The sequence below is a fragment of the Canis aureus genome, chromosome 15, assembly GCF_053574225.1.
Source record: "Canis aureus isolate CA01 chromosome 15, VMU_Caureus_v.1.0, whole genome shotgun sequence".
Taxonomy (NCBI): Eukaryota; Metazoa; Chordata; class Mammalia; order Carnivora; family Canidae; genus Canis; species Canis aureus.
In genome coordinates this window covers 31190067-31209642 of record NC_135625.1, presented here as the reverse complement: position 1 = coordinate 31209642, position 19576 = coordinate 31190067, and the positions used below count along the sequence as shown (strand labels likewise).

The following is a 19576-nucleotide window of genomic DNA, read 5'->3' as shown; positions in this document are numbered from 1 at the left end:
AATATATGCCCTTGACCTTATGTGATGAAAATGGCATTCTACTTCTGTGGTCTTCCTCTTAAAAATATTTAACCACAGTCTTATGAGAAAAAGATTAGACAAATCACAATTAAGGGACGTTCTGCAAAACACCTGAGCAGTACTCCTCAAAACTGTCCAGTTCGTTAAACAACAACAACAAAAAAATCTGAGAATCTGTCACAGTCAAGAAGAGCCTGAGAAGATATAATAAATGTTGTATTTGGGATGAGATCTTGGAACACCAAAAGGGCATTAGGAAAAAACTAAGGAAATATGAATAAAGCATGACTGTTAGTTAATAATAATGTATCAGTTGATGAATCACTGATACATTATTACATTAATTGTAACAAATATATCATACTAATGTAAGATGCTAATAAAAGGGAAGACTGGGTGTGGGATATATGGCAATTCTACTGTCTATAATTTTTTCTGCAAAATGTAATTTTTCTAGAGCTGCTCTAACAGTAACCGTATTTTAAAACAACCATATATGAAAAGTGCTTTGCATGTTATAAACTTTCATTATGTGTGTGTTGACCTGAATGTTGTATTATCAGTACAATTTCCCAAAATGAGGAAAATTTCCCTGCCCTGGAAATTCTGTATAGTGAGCTAGCACTCTGGGAATTTCTCCAAATTCCTGTGGAGTTAGTTCTACTCCCAAGAGGGAGTATAGAACATGCTTCAAGAATGAAAACAAACGGCCCTTTTTTTTGTAATATTCAGAGTCTGGAACAAATATAGGCTTGAACGTTAGAGTAGGGAGTGACATGTGAGCACAGAGCTAATGTTGAAACTGACTCACTTCACAGAAGATAGAGACACAGTGAACTGACTGATTAGTCACACCAGCCTGCTCTAATTGTGATTACAAAAGCCAAACTTTTCATGGGCAACACCCAATGAGCCAGACTAAACAGGAGGAATTAAGAGAGTGTTTAAATAGGAGTGCTGAAGTGATAACACCAGCCTCATTGCTTCAGAGAAACTTCACCAAATGCAAGCCCAACAGCCTGGAGCAAAGTAGGAAAAAACAATTCTTTCAAAGAGCTTGCTTAAGTAATCCAGTGACAGAAAACCCAGGCCCCACAGCCTATGAAGAGAGGGAGGGACTTAGGGGGACAGGGTTCTGGGAGCACCCAACAGGATGCCAATGATGAGCCACAGATGGAGGCAAGGTTTCTAGTTCCTGCTCTAACATAGCTGAGTTCATGAGTTTTTTTTTTTTTTTTGTACTGATTTTTATGCCCTTTTTTTTTTTTTTTTCCACACTCAGCCTGGAGCCCAACATGGGGCTTGAGCTCATGGCCCTAACATCAAGATCTGAGCTGAGACCAAGAGTTGATTGCTTAACCCACTGACCTGCCCAGGCACCCCTCTTGCTGATTTTTTTTTTTCCTCTTGCTGATTTTTAAAAAGGCATTTCTTTTTCAGTAATTCTTTCCTCATTTGTTGCTATTTGTCTGTGTCACCGTTGTTATCATTCACAGCTAAGCAAGCAAACCGAAGAAGTTCCAAGTGTGAAAACTTGGTAGAAAACAAATGAAAACCATATACGGATCTGACTCTGCCTAATGGTTCTGTTGTGTGGGATCTGAATTGGTTAATGTAAACTAGTGGGTGACAGAAGGGTTCTATTTTCCTTTAAGCTGTAGGTATTAGAATTGGTAGAACTTTCAGGCAGGCATGAAAAACTAAATTCACTATCCTTGCAAATGAGAGGAATTGATGATGAAGGTATAATGTCTCCCAAATAAATGTGGACACACTTTAAGTGAATTTGTTTATTGCTAAGAATTATTTTGAAGGCACTTTATAACATACAAATGGCCTTTGGTCCTGGATGGCTCATGTAGTGTGTCAGCATTTAGATGAACAGTAATTGTATCTCACATTTGTATACCTTGCTACATTTTCAGGAATTTCATACACTTTATTCCAGTTGTTGGGATCCATCTTGACATCCTTTTCATTTTAGCCCAATTTAACTTAAATCATAGATAGTTGGGTCACCTGGGTGGCAGAGTCAGTTAAGGAACCAACTCTTGGTTTCAGCTCAGGTCATGATCTCGGGGTCATGTGATTGAGCCCTGAGTGGGGCTCCATGCTCAGCATGGAGTCTGCTTGAAATACTCTTCCTCTCTCTCTGCCCCTCCCCGTCATGTTCACTCTTTTTTTAAAAAAAAAAATGTTAGGTAGTAAAACCAGATTCTTCCAAGAAACAGCCTCAGGGTGAAGAATATAATAAGATACTAAACATACTAATAGTTTAAAAGATCTGGAATTACAGAGAAATCTAGAAATCTTTATATCCACAGTCCTCTAGCTTTGCTTCTTTCCTGGATTTCATTCTTGGATCATGTCAGGAAACCCCCAAAAGTATCCATCTTGGCTAAACTTCAGAATCCAGGTATCAGTATTTGTAAATATTTCAGGTGATTTCAAAATGCAATCAAATTTGGGAACCACTGTCCCTATTTAAAAAGGGACTTCTTGGGGTGCCTGGGTGGCTCAGTCAGTTAAGCATCTGCCTATAGCTCAGGTCATGATCCTGGGGTCCTGGGATGGAGGCCCACCGTGGGGTCCCTGATCAGTGGGGAGCCTGCTTCTGTCTCTCCCCCTGCCCCTCCCTCTGCCCCTCCCCCTGCTCATGCATGCTCTTTCTCTTTCTCTCTCAAATAAATAAATAAAAACTTTAAAGAAAAAGGGACTTCTCAATAAAAAAAAGTTGTGTGATCCTTCTGACATACTGAATTTTGGGGTCAAATCATCTGTAGCAACATTTGAGGAATCGAAAGTAAAATTAGACTTGAGAAAATCTTTTACAGATACTACATAAAAGGTTTCCCTCATGTTTCCAATAGATTTGGAGTCATAGAATTCATTTAAAATTAAATGGGAGACAAGAATAATGAGATGAATTGGTAAAATACTTACAAACCATGTATTTCTGCTAAGACAGCAACTTTCTTTGTGAATTACTGGATATGGATTAAGGAACAAGTTCTTGAAAGAACATTTACAGTAACTGAGTCATGTACTGTCACAACAAATCAGTTTCTTACCTGAGAGACTTTCAAATTCGGGAATAGTAAATGCTTTTAAATGAATTATAGCACACAATCTGTAGTTAAATGACTTTGGGAGTCAGTTGTTCAAGACTAAATACCTGGGGTGCCTGGGTGGCTCGGTAGGTTGGGCATCTGCCTTCAGCTCAGGTTGTAATCCCAGGACCCTGGAATCCAGTCCCGCATGGGGCTCCCTGCTCAGCAGGGAGTCTGCTTCTCCCTTGTGATCTCTCTCTTTCTCAAATAAATAAATCTTTTAAAAAAAGACTATCCAAAATTCTCTAAATCTATCTAGCTCTAATATTGACTCATGCATTGATCTTTAGGAATTTAGTTTTTTCCTGCTTTAGTTTTCCCATCTGTAAAATGGAGTATTCACATATATTTCATAGAGGAATTGAAAGAATTAACTCTCTATAATGCATGTGGAAAATGAAAAATAGGTGTAACTCAATTCCATGAAAGTTCCTAGAAGGTTGCTGAAGATATGACTGAAGTTCATTGTTCTAGCTAGAAGTTAGTCTCCTTAACCATATGTTCATTTTCAACATTTTGTCCATTCATTGATTCAACAAATAGTAAGAATTGTGACCTAGTGTGTGTCACAGCCTAGGTGGTAAAAAAAAAAAAAAATCCCTGTCCTCATGAAATTATAGTCTTGTATGAGAAAGAGATAACAAACACAGAAACAAAGAAACATATACCAGGTAGTGATAAATGCTTAGGGAAGGGATAGGAGGAGATAGGAGACAGGTAGAGAGTTAAGCAGAGTGGTAGTGGGGATCCAATTTAATAAGGCTGGTTATAGAGGTCTGTAGAAAAGATTACAAGAAAAAGAGCGGGAAGTTGTTTATACAAACATCTTAGGAGATTTCTTTCTTTCTTTCTTTTTTTTTTTTTTAAGGAGAGAGATTTCTAAACAGAAGGAACCATAAAATGAAATGTACTTGGATATTCAAGAATAATACAAAGGCTATTGTATCTAGGTCAGAGTGAGTGAGAGGAGGGTTATTTTTTAAAAAAAATTTATTAAATATTTTATTTATTTATTTGAGAGAGAGAGAGCATGCAAGAGAGTACAAGCCAGAGGGAGGGGCAAAGGGAGAGGGAGAAGCCGACTTCCCACAGAGCAAGGAGCCAGAGGCAGAAGCTTAAGCTTTATGACTGAGCCACCCAGGTGCCCCTAAAGGAGAGTTATTTTAAATTAATGCTAACCCATGCATCCTAAGAGTCAAAGTAATATACCTAGATTTCTGTTCCAAATAGATGGTGATGATTTATAGGCCAGCACATGAATGCCAGAAAGGGAGCATTGGACAACCTTTTCTTAGTCATATATTTATTAGTATTCATTATATTCTAGATTTAAAAAATCTGCACATGTTGTTCTCTGGAAATATATAGTTTAGTTTACTTTATATTTAGTTTAATTAGTTTAAGTCTACCCTCAGTTTGAATGAGCAAACTCAACTATATCAGTATTAAGTTTGTGTTAGTGTTTTTTTTTTTTTAAGATTTTATTTATTTATTCATGAGAGACACAAAAAGAGAGAGAGAGGCAGAAACAGGCAGAGAGAGAAGCAGGCTCCATGCAGGGAGCTTGATGTGGGACTGGATCCCGGGTCTCTAGGATCATGCCCTGGGCTGAAGGCGGTGTTAAACCACTGAGCCACCCAGGGATCCCCTGTGTTAGTGTTTAGGCAGATTCTATGGTGATGCTACATCATTTTTTTTTTTAACCTAGCAAAGTTGCAAAGAAAAATGTGACTCCTAAAAAGTAATGACACTGGAATGAGGGCTCCAAAGGAATAATTTGTATTTTCTCTATGCTCTCAAACAAGTCACTACATTTATTGATTAAGCTGAAGGTTCATTCAAAAGAACACAATGAATTCTTTCTAGATGCTTATATCTTACAGACTGCAGTACTGAAAAAGGAAAACATACTAAGATATTTACAATCAAAATAGGAAGAAAAGTTTTAAAAAATATTAAATATTTCAGGCAAACGAAACAGTACAGAAAATAATATAAATATAATGGAGACACCTGGGTGGCTCAGCAGTTGAGCAACTGCCTTCGGCTAGGTTATGATCCCGGGGTCCTGGGATGGAGTCCTTCCTGGATCTCCCCACAGGGAGCCTGCTTCTCCCTCTTCTTATGTCTCCGCCTCTCTTTCTGTGTCTCATGAATATATAAATAAAATCTTTAAATAATAATAATATAATGGATACTGCATTTTGGTAAAAAATGTAATCTATATCTTTATTTCATGTAACAGCAATATATGCTTATAGCTCTGCTCTTTTTTTCCTTTCTTTTTAAATTTAATTAACACATGGCCAAAATTGTTTCATCAATGCCCGAATGACAGGTGTCATACCATTTTATCTGTAAATATTTTATTATGTCTCTCTCTTTTTTAAAGATTATATTTATTTATTCATGAGAAACACAGGGAGAGAGGCAGAGACAGGCAGAGGGAGAAGCAGGCTCCATGCAGGGAGCCCGATGTGGGACTGGATCCCGGGACTCTGGGATCATGACCTGAGCCGAAGGCAGATGCTCAACCACTGAGCCACCCAGGCGTCCCTATTTTTTTTTTTTTTGAAAAAATATTTTATTTATTTATTCATGAGACACACACACACACACACACACACACAGAGAGAGAGAGAGAGAGAGAGAGAGAGAGAGGGAGAGAGGCAGAGACACAGGCAGAGGGAGAAGCAGGCTCCATGTAGGAAGCCCGTACTATGTCTCTTTAAAGATAGTCTGACAATACAAAGTTAACTATTTTGAAAATAAAAACAAACTGCTCTCCACAGTTTGTGCAGCCAGGCTGTTTTGTTTAGTGGATATGGTATCTGTCATGTGATGAGACAGCTTTGCAGAGAGCAAGGCTGGCTCTGTATGCCCAGTTTGGCTGGTCGGGAAAGAGAACTGTGCTCTGGCATGTTGATTCAGCACCCCTGGCAAAGACACTGCCCATGTTTGTTCTCGGAGAGAATTTCCCAATACACCTGCAAATTGGCTTGTAGGGCAACAAGATGCCATGCGCCTGCATCATCATAAGTCACTTCCAGTGTGGTCTCTTGGAAGAATAGGTAATGTCAGGTAGACCAGTGTGAATAGGTATTTTGCATTATTGATGTCAAGCAGGAAATGAAAAAATCTGAATTCATTAAAGTTAACTATATATTGATGGGCTTAAGGTCTTGCAACTATAGTTTTATGACTTATCCCCACTTTAATCTATTCTTTAAAAATATTATATTACGGTTAACACCAGGATTATATAGAAATGATACTACATAAAATTGCTCTTAACATATATTACTTTTAATATTTATTATTTTAGTTCAAATAGATTAGCTAAATTAGCAAATTGTGTCAATTTCACATAATTGCAAATTGTCCATCATTGATGTGAAATATAATTGATTAACTATTTTAATAAGCTTTTAGCATGTTGTAGCTCTGAGTACATAAACAAACTTCTCCTGTAGCAAAGCTCCAGGTAAATGAGAGAGGAAATAATAGTATTCACTTCACAATCCAATATTACAGGTGGAAGACATAATAATATTCACCAATTTGAAGTGTGAATAAACAGAATGTGGTATAAAATAGAATTCTCCAATCATTAGCTCTCCAATACCATTAAATAAAAGTGCTAACCAAAATATGCATTAATGGAGAATCGTAGAATATTAATGTTGAATGGAATTTAAAGATTACACTACTCAAGGGGCCATAATCACTTTGGATTCATGGATTGAGTATCTGAAAAAATCTTCTCCCTTAAAAATGCATATGATTTTGCTCATAATTTCATATGTTCATAGACCACCTGACACCCCACTTAAGCATCTGAGTAATTCAACTCTCTCCTTTTATGGTTAATGGCAGTGATTGTGGCTGTGTGGTCCACCCACAGCTACAGAGTGAGGTAGGGTAGAGAGTTCACTCTAGTTACAAAGCGATTTTTGCTATCACTTGGTTATAAAATGTCTAAGCAAGAGTCCATCTAAACTTAAACAATTGGTATGAGAGGCCCCATTGGCCTAAACGTCCTGACCTAGCTCCTGATAGTGCTTTAAATTCTCACACGTGATGTCTTCAGGTGGCATATTTGCATTACTGTGGACAAGCCGTTAAGCACTGTCCTCTCTTCAAATGCTGGCTGGAGGCAAACCAGGGTCTGATATAGGTCACTAGCCCAGACTTTTTCTCTCATGCTGAAATCATGCTTTGAGACTCTCGGCCTCCTTATCTGCTGTTGCCTTTGCATCTTTATGCATTTGTCTACTTCTTTGTAGACCAAGGAAGAGGGACTAGAAAAATATGGTGTCAGAAAAGGAGGGGTGGAGGAGAAAACTCTGTTTACCAGGATTAAAGCTAAGCAAAGCAGCATTTTCAGAGCTTCATGTGCTTCAAATGTTTCCTGTAGCTGGACGTGAGGGTTCTGTACTACATGTTTTGTATTGTGATACCAGGCAACCATACTCTTGATATTGTTGAAAGGCATTTAAAAATGCCCCGTTTTAAGAGTCTCATGCAATTAACTTGGAGAAATTGCACATGTTGGATAATGGGTACGTTAAGGCCAAGAAGGAAGCTTAGATTCCAGGTCAGGGAGGGATTTCCTCATGAACATATTTGCTCTCAAATCACAAATTGAAATATAGAAATAAAACATTAAACACAACAAGTGTTCTGATGGCTTGAACAAAATCCATATATGTTTTTGTATGGCTTTCTTTTATTTTTATATTTTTTAAAGACGTTATTTATTTATTGGAGAGAGAGAACATGAACTGGCAGGGAGGAAGGAGGTGCAGAGGGAGAGGGACAAACAGACTCCCCACTACTCACCACTGAACGGGGAGTCTGCCAGGCTAATTCCAGGACCCTGAGATCATGACCTGAGCCAAAGTCAGAGGCTTAACTGATTGAGCCACCCAGATGCCCTTACTTGGCTTTCTTTTAAAATATAACTTAATCTAATGCTAAAGATAATACATATTATAGAAAATTTGGAAAACAGAAAAAGGAAGAAAATAAAATTGTAATTCCAGTAGGCAGAGGTAACAGCTACTGACAATTTGATGCATATATTTTCAGGCTTTTCTCTATTGTGTATTTTTACACACACATGTACATATACATATAGGTATGTACGTATCTGGTTACATCAAAGTCAGGCCTTTTTTTTTAAGATTTTAAATATTTATTCATGAAAGACACACACACAGAGAGAGAGAGAGAGAGAGAGAGAGAGAGGCAGAGACACAGGCAGAGGGAGAAGCATGCTCCATGCAGGGAGCCTGACATGGGACTCGATCCCGGGTCTCCAGGATCACTCCCTGGGCTGAAGGCAGCATTAAACTGCTGAGCCACCAGGGCTGCCCCAGGCCATGTTTTATATGATGAATTATATCTTGATACATTCAACAAATATAATTGGATAGGTATTTTTAAAGTTATTATTACATTTTCTTAGAAAACAATTTCTTATTTATTTATTTAGAGAGCCTGTGGCGGGGGAGGGATGGAGCGGAGGGCAAGGGAGAGAGAATCTTAAGTAGGTTCCATGCCCAGGGCGATCCCATCACAGGTCTTGATCTCAAGACCCTGAGGTCATGACCTGAGCCAAAATCAAGAATCAGATGCTTAACCAACTGAGCCACCCAAGCACCCCCTGGAAAACAATTTTTAATGGCTACATATATTCTATCATATGGGCATGCCAACATTTACTTAATCATTTATTTTATTATTGGAAGTCCAGGTTGCTATTACTGGAAGTCCAGAGTGTTTTCAATTTTCTTCACTGAATATTGTTATACAAAGATCTTTGGGAGCCTCTCTATTTCTTTAGGACAATTCTCAGGAGTAGATTATTTCTTTAGGATTTTGCTGCATGTTATTAAATACCCTAAACAAAATTGTACGAATACTCCTAGCTGTAATTCAATCTCAGAGTGCTCTTTTTCCTTATTCTTCTATTTATATTGCTAATTTTTTCTTCATTTTCTTTTTCTTTTTATTGTATTTGTATGAGATGACAGATATAAATGATTACCGTGGTAATGATTTTATAATATACATAAGTCAAACCATGATGCTTATACAGTGATGTATGTAAATTACACCTCAAAAAATTGGAAGAAAATAAAGTTTAGTATACATACATAAAAAATCTATGGCAATTTGATAGGCTAAATATGGTCTTCTATTTTAATTTTCATTACTTTGATTACAATCAAAATTAAACCACTTTTCCATATACTTGTTTGTATTCTTATAAGCTGTTTTCTTTGCACTTTTTATTATGATAGTCATCATTTGCAAAGTGATTTGTAGAAATTCTTTATATATCTTGAATATAAACCCTATGTTACATGTTTTGAAAATATTTCCTGTTTTTCATTTTCTTTAGCTTATGGTGGCACTTTTTCCCTCTAATGTATTGCAAAATGGTACCCGTATCTCCAGATTTACTTGAGCTGGACTATTTTACAGTGGGGGCAGCCCTCATTGTGTTGATCTGATAGGATGAATGAAGGGGACACACACGGAGGGTTTGAGGAGTTAAAGCTGAAGTTTTAGAAGTCCTCAGCACCTCTTTTTTCTCATCGATATTTCCATTCTAATTGCTGAGATTATACATTTTCTCGATGAACCCAGCACTTTCATTTTCCAAAGCAGTCATAACACAGAATCTGGTTGTATTGATCCATACTTCGTCTTTGTAAATGCTGTTTAGGCTGACTTTGAGCAGTCTGAGATGGCTGGCTACAGTCAGAAGCCTGCTGGTTCATGATTATATTCTTACTCTGCTTTTCTCCAAGCAGTCTTGGCCCAAAGCCTATCTCCTCTTGCTCTCCTTGCACTTCCTTGAAAGGCTGCAAGAACTGAACACACTTTAACATATTCTCCTTTGTTTCCAGGACTATTCACTTCTCACCCCATCTGCTTTGACATGACTGTTTTCTTCAATGGTTTGTAACTTGCAAACTCACTTTCAGATATGAACGTCTATGCTAAGATTCCATTGGTTTCAAAGACAAACCAATTCAAGGTGCTCTAGCAAAAGCAAAGGATTTATTCCAAGTCTTTAGGGCAAGGAATGTAGCTAAGACTCATGAATATCAGACAAGAAACTAAAATTTTGCTGGAAATTCAAGAAATTTTGTTCTCTTTTATATCTGCTATCATTCCATGTCTGCCTTTTTCTTTCTTGGTGGACTGGCTTTGTCCTCCTCCCGGGTCCCTCTGATTGTCTAGGCATAGCATGCTCATGGTTTCCAGTTTCCCATTTGGGCCCATAAAAAAGACTCTCATCCTTACTTTCAGTCCCAAAGGGTAACAGAATATGCTGCCTCAGAATATGCCACTTGAGTACAAGTGGATTATTTTGAGCTGAAGGCAACTGAGAAGCAGATATGAGAAAAGCTGTATCTTCTCCCATTTACCTGAAAGCAGCACATACATAAATTTACAAAAGTATCCCTTTCTACCAGGCAGGATAAAGCTTAGTCCCTGGGGACAACTTCAGACTCTCATCAATAGAGATGGTGCTGATTTAAATGTGCCTATCAATCCTGCTGCCCCTCACTGGCCTTCCCCCACATCTTCCCTTGTTTTTAGCTGAGGATGCTACATAAGCTATAGTTCTAAGTCACCCTTTTGAATTACTCCCTTTTTTTTAATGATTTTATTTTATTTTTTTAATTATGAGAGACACAGAAAGAGAGAGAGGCGAGACATAAGCAGAGGGAGAAGCAGGCTGCCTGTGGGGAGCCCGATGTGGGACTCATCCCAGGACCCTGAGCCAAAGGCAGATGCTCAACCACTGAGCCACCCAGGCATCCCTGAATTACTCATTTTTTCCCCTGGGTATCTCCCATTTTTACATGAGGTATACATGTTAATAAACTTGCGTTAGTCTTTCTCTTGTCAATCTATTATTACAGAGACCTCAGCCAAGAACTCAGAAGGTTACAGGGAAAATTAGTTCTCTGCCCTTACAAACTTAAACTCCCAGGATAAAACTCTTACAGGTTTTCCAGTTAATCTTGAGGCATATTTTTATTTGAGTTGTACATCATGTTAAATTGTTTTTAAAAGGCTTATTTTAAAAAGCCAATGTAAAAAAAAATACAGTTCATCTTCTGTGCTAGAACAAAACCCAAACTCCTAATACATAAACTTTATATTCTTGGTTTTGAGAATGTAAATTACATGTCAATATAATTGTACTCGAGAACCACAAAGACCATGGAACAGTATTATCTTACAGAGGAAGGGAAAAGCTTCCTCAAATTGTTCTGTAACATCTGAAGAGCCAGGGCAGTTTGGGAACAAAGGAATGAAACTTAGCAGTCCACTAGAGTTCCCTCAAATCTGTTCTGAACATTTTAAAAAGGACACTAGCTTTTTAACGTATCAGAGGACCACACTTTTGAAGACTATTTTAATCTACGGTAGATGACACTTTATTTTTCCACCTTGATGAAGACAAGAGGGACAGAAACCTTCTTGAGTTCTCTTGTATTCAGGAACCCTGCACAAAGCCTTATGGAAATATTTGTTGGGTGAATAACGAAGCCATGACCAACTCGCTTGTATTTCAACATGCCAGAGTTCCTTATATTTACATGGCATTATTCCAAGACATTTCACTGTTTCATAGGATACGGTAGGGTAGGTAGGGAATCAGGTTTTGTTGTTCTGTATTACGGAAGAGGAAACAGAAAGTCCTTTTTGCTACAGGAGTAATAAAATATCAGGAAGAACATAAATGGTAACTTTGGCTTCCCTGTTTTTTTAAATAAATACGTTGTTTTATTATAATAACCTAAACTAGAGTTTTTTGGGAAGACTTTGCAGTTCTGATGGCATGCTGTGCTTTATGATATGGGTTCTGTGTCATTGTAGATGTCACTGGAGACGATTTATTTTAGAAATACAACGTTTCACAAGGAGGATGCAATATTCCCGTGTCGTTTATTTAAAAGCTACCAGTTAACTAAATTTGCTTTTAAAAATGAAAAATATTTTTCAAAACTATGCAGAGGCCAAGTCTTAAACCATTTGTCTCACTGTCGCCAAATCCCATGAACAAACTTACCGCATTTCAGACTAGTAACTAAAAGTCTACTGCCAGGGCTGCGTGCAACACTCTTGGGGGGAAGGCCAGGAAGCTGAAACCATCTGATTGTCACTCACCATGCCATGGAGCTGCTAGGTCTGCTGGAATGGTGCCTTGCTCTATCCCACAAGGGCACCCACAGGCACTTTCCACCAAGATGCACCATATAGTGGCTTCCTGTTCATGGCTTATCTTCAGCATTAGGCAGAAAAGGAATGGGAGACATCCTCTCTGCTCCCCATGCTCCCTCTTCCCTCCCGGACATGCTTCATCTCAGAGTGCCAGGTGTGCTACAGTTAGCACCATTTGTCATGACTATTCTACAGGTGTTTTTCATTTGTCTTTTTCTGGAATGATTTTCTTTCTTTTTTCTCTGAAAGAAGATGATTGCAACAGGATTGGGACTGAGAATGATGGAGGGTGGGGTGAGGGGTTCAGGGGCTCTGCTACTTACAGATCCCGAGGACAAGTTCCAGAATTCTAGGTGATGTTGTGGCCAATCCTTTGGCCTTCAGTGAAATAGTCTGTATCCTGCAGAATATCTTCAGCTGAAAGCACTTCCAACGGATGCTAAAAATACATTGCAGTTTATTTTCCTCAGTAGGAGCATATGTGTTCTCGCCTGACCTGGAAACACAAAGAGATCCAATGTTAAATTGAATGCTGCCCATTCCAAGATAAATTTGTTTTCTGTAGCACAGGGGAAAGAAAAAACAACAGACATATTGGTATAATTTTGCCTTTGCTCTCTGGGGGAGTCAGTGTCTTGAACACATTTTTTATGCTCTGTTGGTAGTTAAGTGACCACTCAGACTTCTTAGCCAATGCTGATATAAACTGGCTTGCATTCAAATACAGACAGTGAGTCCAAAGATGGGTAAGGGAAATTGAAGGCTTTTTGTGGTTGTTGTTGTTGTTTGTTTTACCTAAACAAAAGACAAAAGATGCCAGATTCTTTGTACATCTTAATCTTAGCTTAATAATTTGGTTTTCTACCTTTTCCCCCCTTTTCCCCCTTTTTTTCTTTGTTTAATGCTCTTTTCAAAAGATAGAATCTGAAATGCCTTCTAATTGAAGTATAGGTTTTATGGACACTTGTATTAAATCCTTTCTCTCCAAATAGACAAACAAATCAAACACAACTTATCTACAAATGGCAGAGAAATTCCATTTCCTGCTGTGACATTTAACAACAGATGTTAAACCCATTCCTTGTAGTTTGGAGATTCTGTTTGTTTAGAGCTTTTGGCTGCCCAGTATGACATTCTTCAGTAAGTAAGAGCAAAGTTCAATTTTTCCAGCTGGTACAACTTCTCTATAGCTTAAAACACCCAGTCTGCCGACAGTGAATAAGACCCATTCCTCTCCTCAAAGAAATAGCACGGTGATTAAAACATGAGCTTTGGACTCTGCTGTCTTTGGAGTCTGGATTACACCCCTCAATAGTTCTATCTTCATTTTTCTCCATCTGTAAAATGAAGAGAAAAAATGGAACCCGTTATTCAAGGCTACTGTGAAGATCAAATGAAAGCCTGCATGCGAAGCTTACAACGCAGTGCTTCAGCACACAAACTTTAACACACCTTAGCTACTGTTATGGGTGATTATTCTTTGATATCTTGGTTAGTCATGCCCAGTACCAAAGAGATGACATGACTTTCAAGATCTTCTGTGGCTAAACTGTCCTAGTCAGTTCTTAAGGCTTTATTTATAATCCACTTCCTTGGGACAAGCCTAAAATCTTCTTTACCTCTTTCTGTTTTTCCCTTTATTTCCTCCACTTCTATCTCCAACAAAACCAAGCCAAGAACGGTATGCATTGATTAAAATCACAGAGGTGAGATCTTCCTTTACTTACCTTTATATAGGTACAGGGAAGTATTTTTGCTGTTACTGGTTTTTTATTTTTATTTTTTTTAAAGATTTATTTATTCATGAGAGACACAGAGAGAGAGAGAGGCAGAAACACAGGCAGAGGGAGAAGTAGGCCCCATGCAGGGAGCCCAACGTGGGACTCGATCCTGGGACTCCAGGATCACACCCTGGGCTGAAGGCAGGCACTAAACCGCTGAGCCACCCAGGGATCCCTCTGTTATTGGTTTTTTAAAGCAAAATATTAGCTGGATCTAAAATTATAAGAATGGAGAATGTGGGAAACCCTTCCCACTTTTCATGATAAAGGCAGCATATACTGGCCTCTCCAGACTTCAAGACGAGAACTAAGCAAATGCTGTAGCCCACCTCTCTTGGTCTCATTTGCACGGAAGGCTTTTTTAAGGGAGAGAAACATTTCCTTTCAAGACTAGACAGGTAGTTTCCATACTCCAAAGTTAGTTAGAACCTCAAGCTCATGACTATCCTCTTTGATGAGTTAGTAAGCATTTACTAAGCCAATGAAATCAGAACAATTTTGAAAGTCTAAAGCAGCTGAAGCAAGTAAAATGCTGCATTTCTGGGAAGCAGTGCTTTCTAAATTCCTGAAAGGTAAAGAGAGAGCCAGAAAAAGGGTTCTTTTGAAAGACCAAGTAGGTTAACTAATTGTGCTCGTTTCCTAGGATTGCCCTGGTTTTAGGTGCAGAATGTCTCCTATCCTGGGAAACCCCTCAGTCTTGGGCACATTGGGACATTTGGCTACCCTAAAATAAAGACTTGATTATGCTGTGGTTGATAAAATTAAAAGTCACTGGAAAAGGAAACTGACATGATTTTCCAAATTAAGCATTTTTAATATAAACAGAATAATATACATATAAACAGGAAGAGCATAATAGCTAAATATTTTTATAAGAAGCTATCCGTATCTCAGCAAGTCCTGGCAGGTTTGTCCATGGAGTTGTCTTAGTGGATCATTTCATAGCACTCATTCTAGTTGCAAATTAGATTTCTACAAGGAAATAGTCTTTATAAGGTTCTTTGTGAAAACCCAAAACTTGGGGGCACCTGGGTGGCTCAGTCAGTTGGGCATCTGCCTTCGGCTGGGCTCACGATCCCAGGGTCCTGGAATCGAGCACAGTATAGGGCTCCCTGCTCAGTGGGGAGCCTGCTTCTCCCTCTCCTTCTGCCCTCTGCCTGCCGCTCCACCTGCCTATGCTGTTTCTCTCTCTGTGTGTGTATCAAGTAAATAAATAGCATCTTTAAAAATAAATAAATAATCTTTTTTTTAAGAAAAGGAAAAAAGAAAACTCAAAACTTATTGTGACACCAAATATCCTATGGGCCAAGGAGGGAGAAAGTTTTCAAAGGGAGTTGCTTACCATTTTTCACAATGGAAGGAAAAAGGGTGAGTTCACCTTTAGGGAGCAGGGCTGCTGGCACAGTGAGGATGGAAGCCAGATTACTGAGCCCAAGGAGGGAACCAGTTGAGAGGAGCCTGACTGCTGACTCCGGACTGCTTACGTAAGACATGTAACAGGGAAAATATGGAAAGCAATGAGACAATAGCTAGGGGGTTAGTTAGTAAGGTCAAGAGAAAAATCTATCAAGATGGAAGAAACTTGAACATGTTGAAGACAGAGTGAAAGAAACCAGAGCTTCCTTGGAGCTCGCTGCTAGGCTTAGCAGGGAGTAAGAGCAGAGTACCACTGTCACCAGGGCCATTTGGACAGACCTTGACAGACTTTTAAGTCGGAGACTCTTGGGGTGGCTCAGCCGTTGAGCATCTGCCTTTGGCACAGGGTGTGATCCCAGTTCTGGGGATCGAGTCTGGCATCAGGTTCCTGCAGGGAGCCTGCTTCTCCCTCTGCCTGGGTCTCTGCCTCTCTCTCTCTCTGTCTCTCATGAATAAATAAATAAAATCTTTTAAAAAAATAAGTAGAAGGCTGTTGTTGCTTGAGTGCCCAGGATCCTCTCTTCTAGCCAGCCATATCTTTAAGGCCTTGCTTAAGACCCAGCCTCCTCAAGTATGCTCTCCCATTACTTGAAATGACTGGTACCTAAGCAGTCAGCACTGGGAGGAACCCATCTGCATGGAATATTATTACAATCATGGTATCAGTGAAAATGAAAACCATCTCAGATTAAGAAAAATAGGGTCAATTGCCGCTTCCCGATTTGCGAAGTTTATAGATTAGGTCCATAGCATTAGATAAATAAGTCAAAGGCAAGAAATTTTTTAATAATCAGAATCTCTCTTCTCCAAACTGAAATGATTGCTTTTTGCTTTTAGGAAAACCCTAATGTGCAGGGACACCCCTAACTTTTGCAGTGCAAGGGGCAAGAGAATAAACAGAGGTCCATATAACATATGCCTAAATATCTAAATATGCTACATTAGGCTAAAAAGCTTGGCATACTCATGTCCCCTCTCATCCTAACCATGACCCCATCCAGCGCAGGGAGGAGACTGTGGCATACAGGGATGGGTCCTTGAGGCTGTTTGCACCAGGAATTTAGGGTCCTTTCTACCAAATGTGTTCTAGAAGGTTGAGGGGGCATGTCCATCATTCTCTTTGGCCCATCAGGAACTTCTCTATTAGGGGTGGGGTGTGGCAAGAGGAGGACCCGATGCAGTGTGAGGCTGGATGCCAGGGGCACGAGTTTTCTTGCCTGGATTTAAGAGCCAGCTGGACACAGTTTATTTTCCTGGAGTTTTATTTTATCATTGCATTCTCCCGATTTGACTTTCTAGTTTTTAGCATAGTGACTTTCAAAGAGCTCTTGGACCAGACTTTTTACAAGGCTTCCTGCATTACTGACTGCAGCAACACATAGCCTGCAGAGGGCTCAGAAAAAAAGCGTTCCTATTGAGCATTCACACCAGGCTTCAGCATTCCAGTGAAGGCTGAGAGGTCCTAAATGGGGTGTTCTCTAGTCCTATCCAGCTTTTGTTATCAGATAAAGAAAATCTCAGATTATCTCCTGACATAGGAAGGGCAGAGTTTTCAAGGACATTTAAAATGAAAGTATAATTTTCTTTCTCTCTTTTCTTTTCTTTCTTTTTCTTTTCTTTCTTTTTCTTTCTTTCTTTCTTTCTTTCTTCTTTCTTTCTTTCTTTCTTTCTTTCTTTCTTTCTTTCTTTCTTTCTTTCTTTCTTTCTTCTTTTCTTCCTTCCTTCCTTCCTTCCTTTCTTTTCGCAGATGGGGAAGGGTGGAGGGAAGGGACAGGAGGAGAAGAGGGAGAGGGAGAGACTCTCAAGCAGACTCCCTGCTGGCTGCATAGCCCCATGCAGGGCTCTATCTGAGCCCTGAGATCAAAACCTGAGCCAAAATCAAGATTTGGCTCTATCTGAGCCCTGAGATCAAAACCTGAGCCAAAATCAAGATTTGGTTGTCAGATGCTCAACTGACTGAGCCACCCAGGGGCCCCTGGAAGTATAATTTTCTGATAGCTTCCGAAGGGGACCAATTTACCATAGGTCATTTAGATCTTTGGGACTTCAGTGTAGCCATTGAAAGTGGGGTAGGGAGCTGATGTCTTCTCCAATTTCTTTCCTGAGGCTGAGGTTCACATTTGGGTTGGAAGGAGCTAAAGGCGGAGAATTTGGGGACTGACTTAACACCATGAAGGTGATGCACTCAGAGGAATAACCCACGTGGGCAGTTGGCACGCCTGGGTCTGCCCTTTACCTGATAGGCTGATTGAGAAGTCCCTTACTTGGGGCCTGTTTACTCTGTGAAAATAAAAGGTCAGCATAGGTAATCTAGAACTTCTCTTGGGGTGGGAGGCTGGGGGATTCCTTGAGCAATTGGCTCTTCCAAGAAGTTCCTTCAGGACACAGCTCAGCTCTCCCTGATAATTACCCACATCTCACCTGTGGTGTGGGAGCTTGCGGGACCTGCCTGACCCCAGGAGCATCCTCCAGTTACAAGGGTGTAGGACCAAGGCTTGATAACCAACCCGGGGAGGGGGGCAGATTTCCAGACCAAGACAAACTATTACTACCGAAATGACAGCATCCTCAGTGAAGGGAGAGCCAGTGTGCTAAGTGGTGCATTTAACCAATCACCATTAGTCTTGTGTCTCCGAAAACCATTTGCTTCATTGTTAACCAATTCGGAGGCAGTGAGGGAGGTGACATCCAGACACCCAGTAGCTTTGAAGGTTTCGGTATATTCTGAAGAAATTATTTAGTGTAGACGTGATCTTAAGGGGAGGTCCTCCCGGAGGAAAAAGAAACCTTAAAATTGAGTCCTGGACTGTGAATTTTGTCTGAAACAGCCACTATTTTCTTGAAATGAGAGTAAAAGAACTGTACAATGGGAATACGGGATTTGTTTCACGGGGTGGTTGTGAGGGTAACTGGGAGACCCTTGCACAGAAAAGGCCCTTGCAGGGGCACGGTAGGGGGGGCTCAGGGGGTGATCCCGGGGTCTTGGGATCCACATCACGCCCCTCTGCCTGCGTCTGCCTCTCTCGGTGTGCCTCTCATGAATGAATAAATAACATCTTAAAAAAATAAAATAAAATATATGGAAAGCCCTTGGATTGCGTGTCCCCCGCCCCACCCCCACAGTGAAGCCGGCCAGGGGCCTGCTCGAAGCCTTCCCGGGAACGTCGGTCGGTCTCGGTCCGTCTGGCACAAAACAGGGCCTCAGTGAACGTTTGCCGCATGAGCGATGGTCGCCCGCTTTCTCGTCTTCTTTTGTTCGGCCACGCTCCGTGCTGAGCTCCCGCCGCGCGCCGCAGGCCCCGAGCCCGCCGTTCCCCTCGCGGTGGGTGCGGGGCGCGCGGAGGGCGAGGGGCTGCGGGGAGCCGGCGGGGGCCGCGGGGGCTCGGCCCCAGGAGGGAGCCGGGAGGAGGAGGCCCCGAGCGCCGGAGGCCGAGCGCCGGCAGGGGCGGGGGAGGCCCGCGCGGCGCCCGGGACCGGCCCCGGCCCGCAGCCCGCCCCCGGGGCGGTGCCGGGACACGCGGCGCCTCCGCCGGTCACGTGGGGCCGCTCCGCCGGGCGGCGCTGCCGCCTCCCGATCGCGCCCTCCCAGCGCCGGGGACGCGGCCGCCTGGCGCTCCCGCCCGAGCCCGGCAGGAGCGGAGACGAGGAGGCGCCGCCGGCTGCCCCGGCCCTGCGCCCGCAGCATGGTCCGCCCGCGGGAGCTCGCGGGGCCGCGGCTGCGAGGGTAGCGGGGCGGGAGCGGGGGCGGCGCGGGGAGCGGGAGCGGCGGCGGGAGCGTTAGGGGGAGCGGCGGCGGCAGCGGCAGCGGCAGGCATCCTCGGCGGCGCGGCGGGCGGCGGCCCTGCCGGCCCCGCGGCGCGCCCATGGCCCGGGCGCACGGAGAATGCGAGCCGCGCCGCCCGCCCGCCGCCCCCGCCGCCCCCGCCGCCGCCGCCCCCGCCCCCGCCGCGCGCCCCGCGCCCCCCGGAGCTGCTCGCGTCGCCGCCGCCCCCC

At 41.6% G+C, this 19576-nt stretch overlaps 1 long non-coding RNA gene across 4 annotated transcripts in view; it reads right to left on the bottom strand.

Moving 5' to 3' along the window:
* Nucleotides 1-19576, bottom strand: part of LOC144284450 (uncharacterized) — a 29436-nt gene that overhangs the window by 8915 nt on the left and 945 nt on the right. For 3 of the 4 annotated variants that reach the window (XR_013352856.1, XR_013352854.1, XR_013352855.1), the window contains exons 2-3: nt 12710-13723; nt 12333-12628 (exon numbers count right to left, since the gene is read on the bottom strand). This is a non-coding gene — a long non-coding RNA (uncharacterized LOC144284450). The remainder of the gene's footprint in view (nt 1-12332; nt 12629-12709; nt 13724-19576) is intronic. The other variant, XR_013352857.1, reaches the window with a different exon arrangement.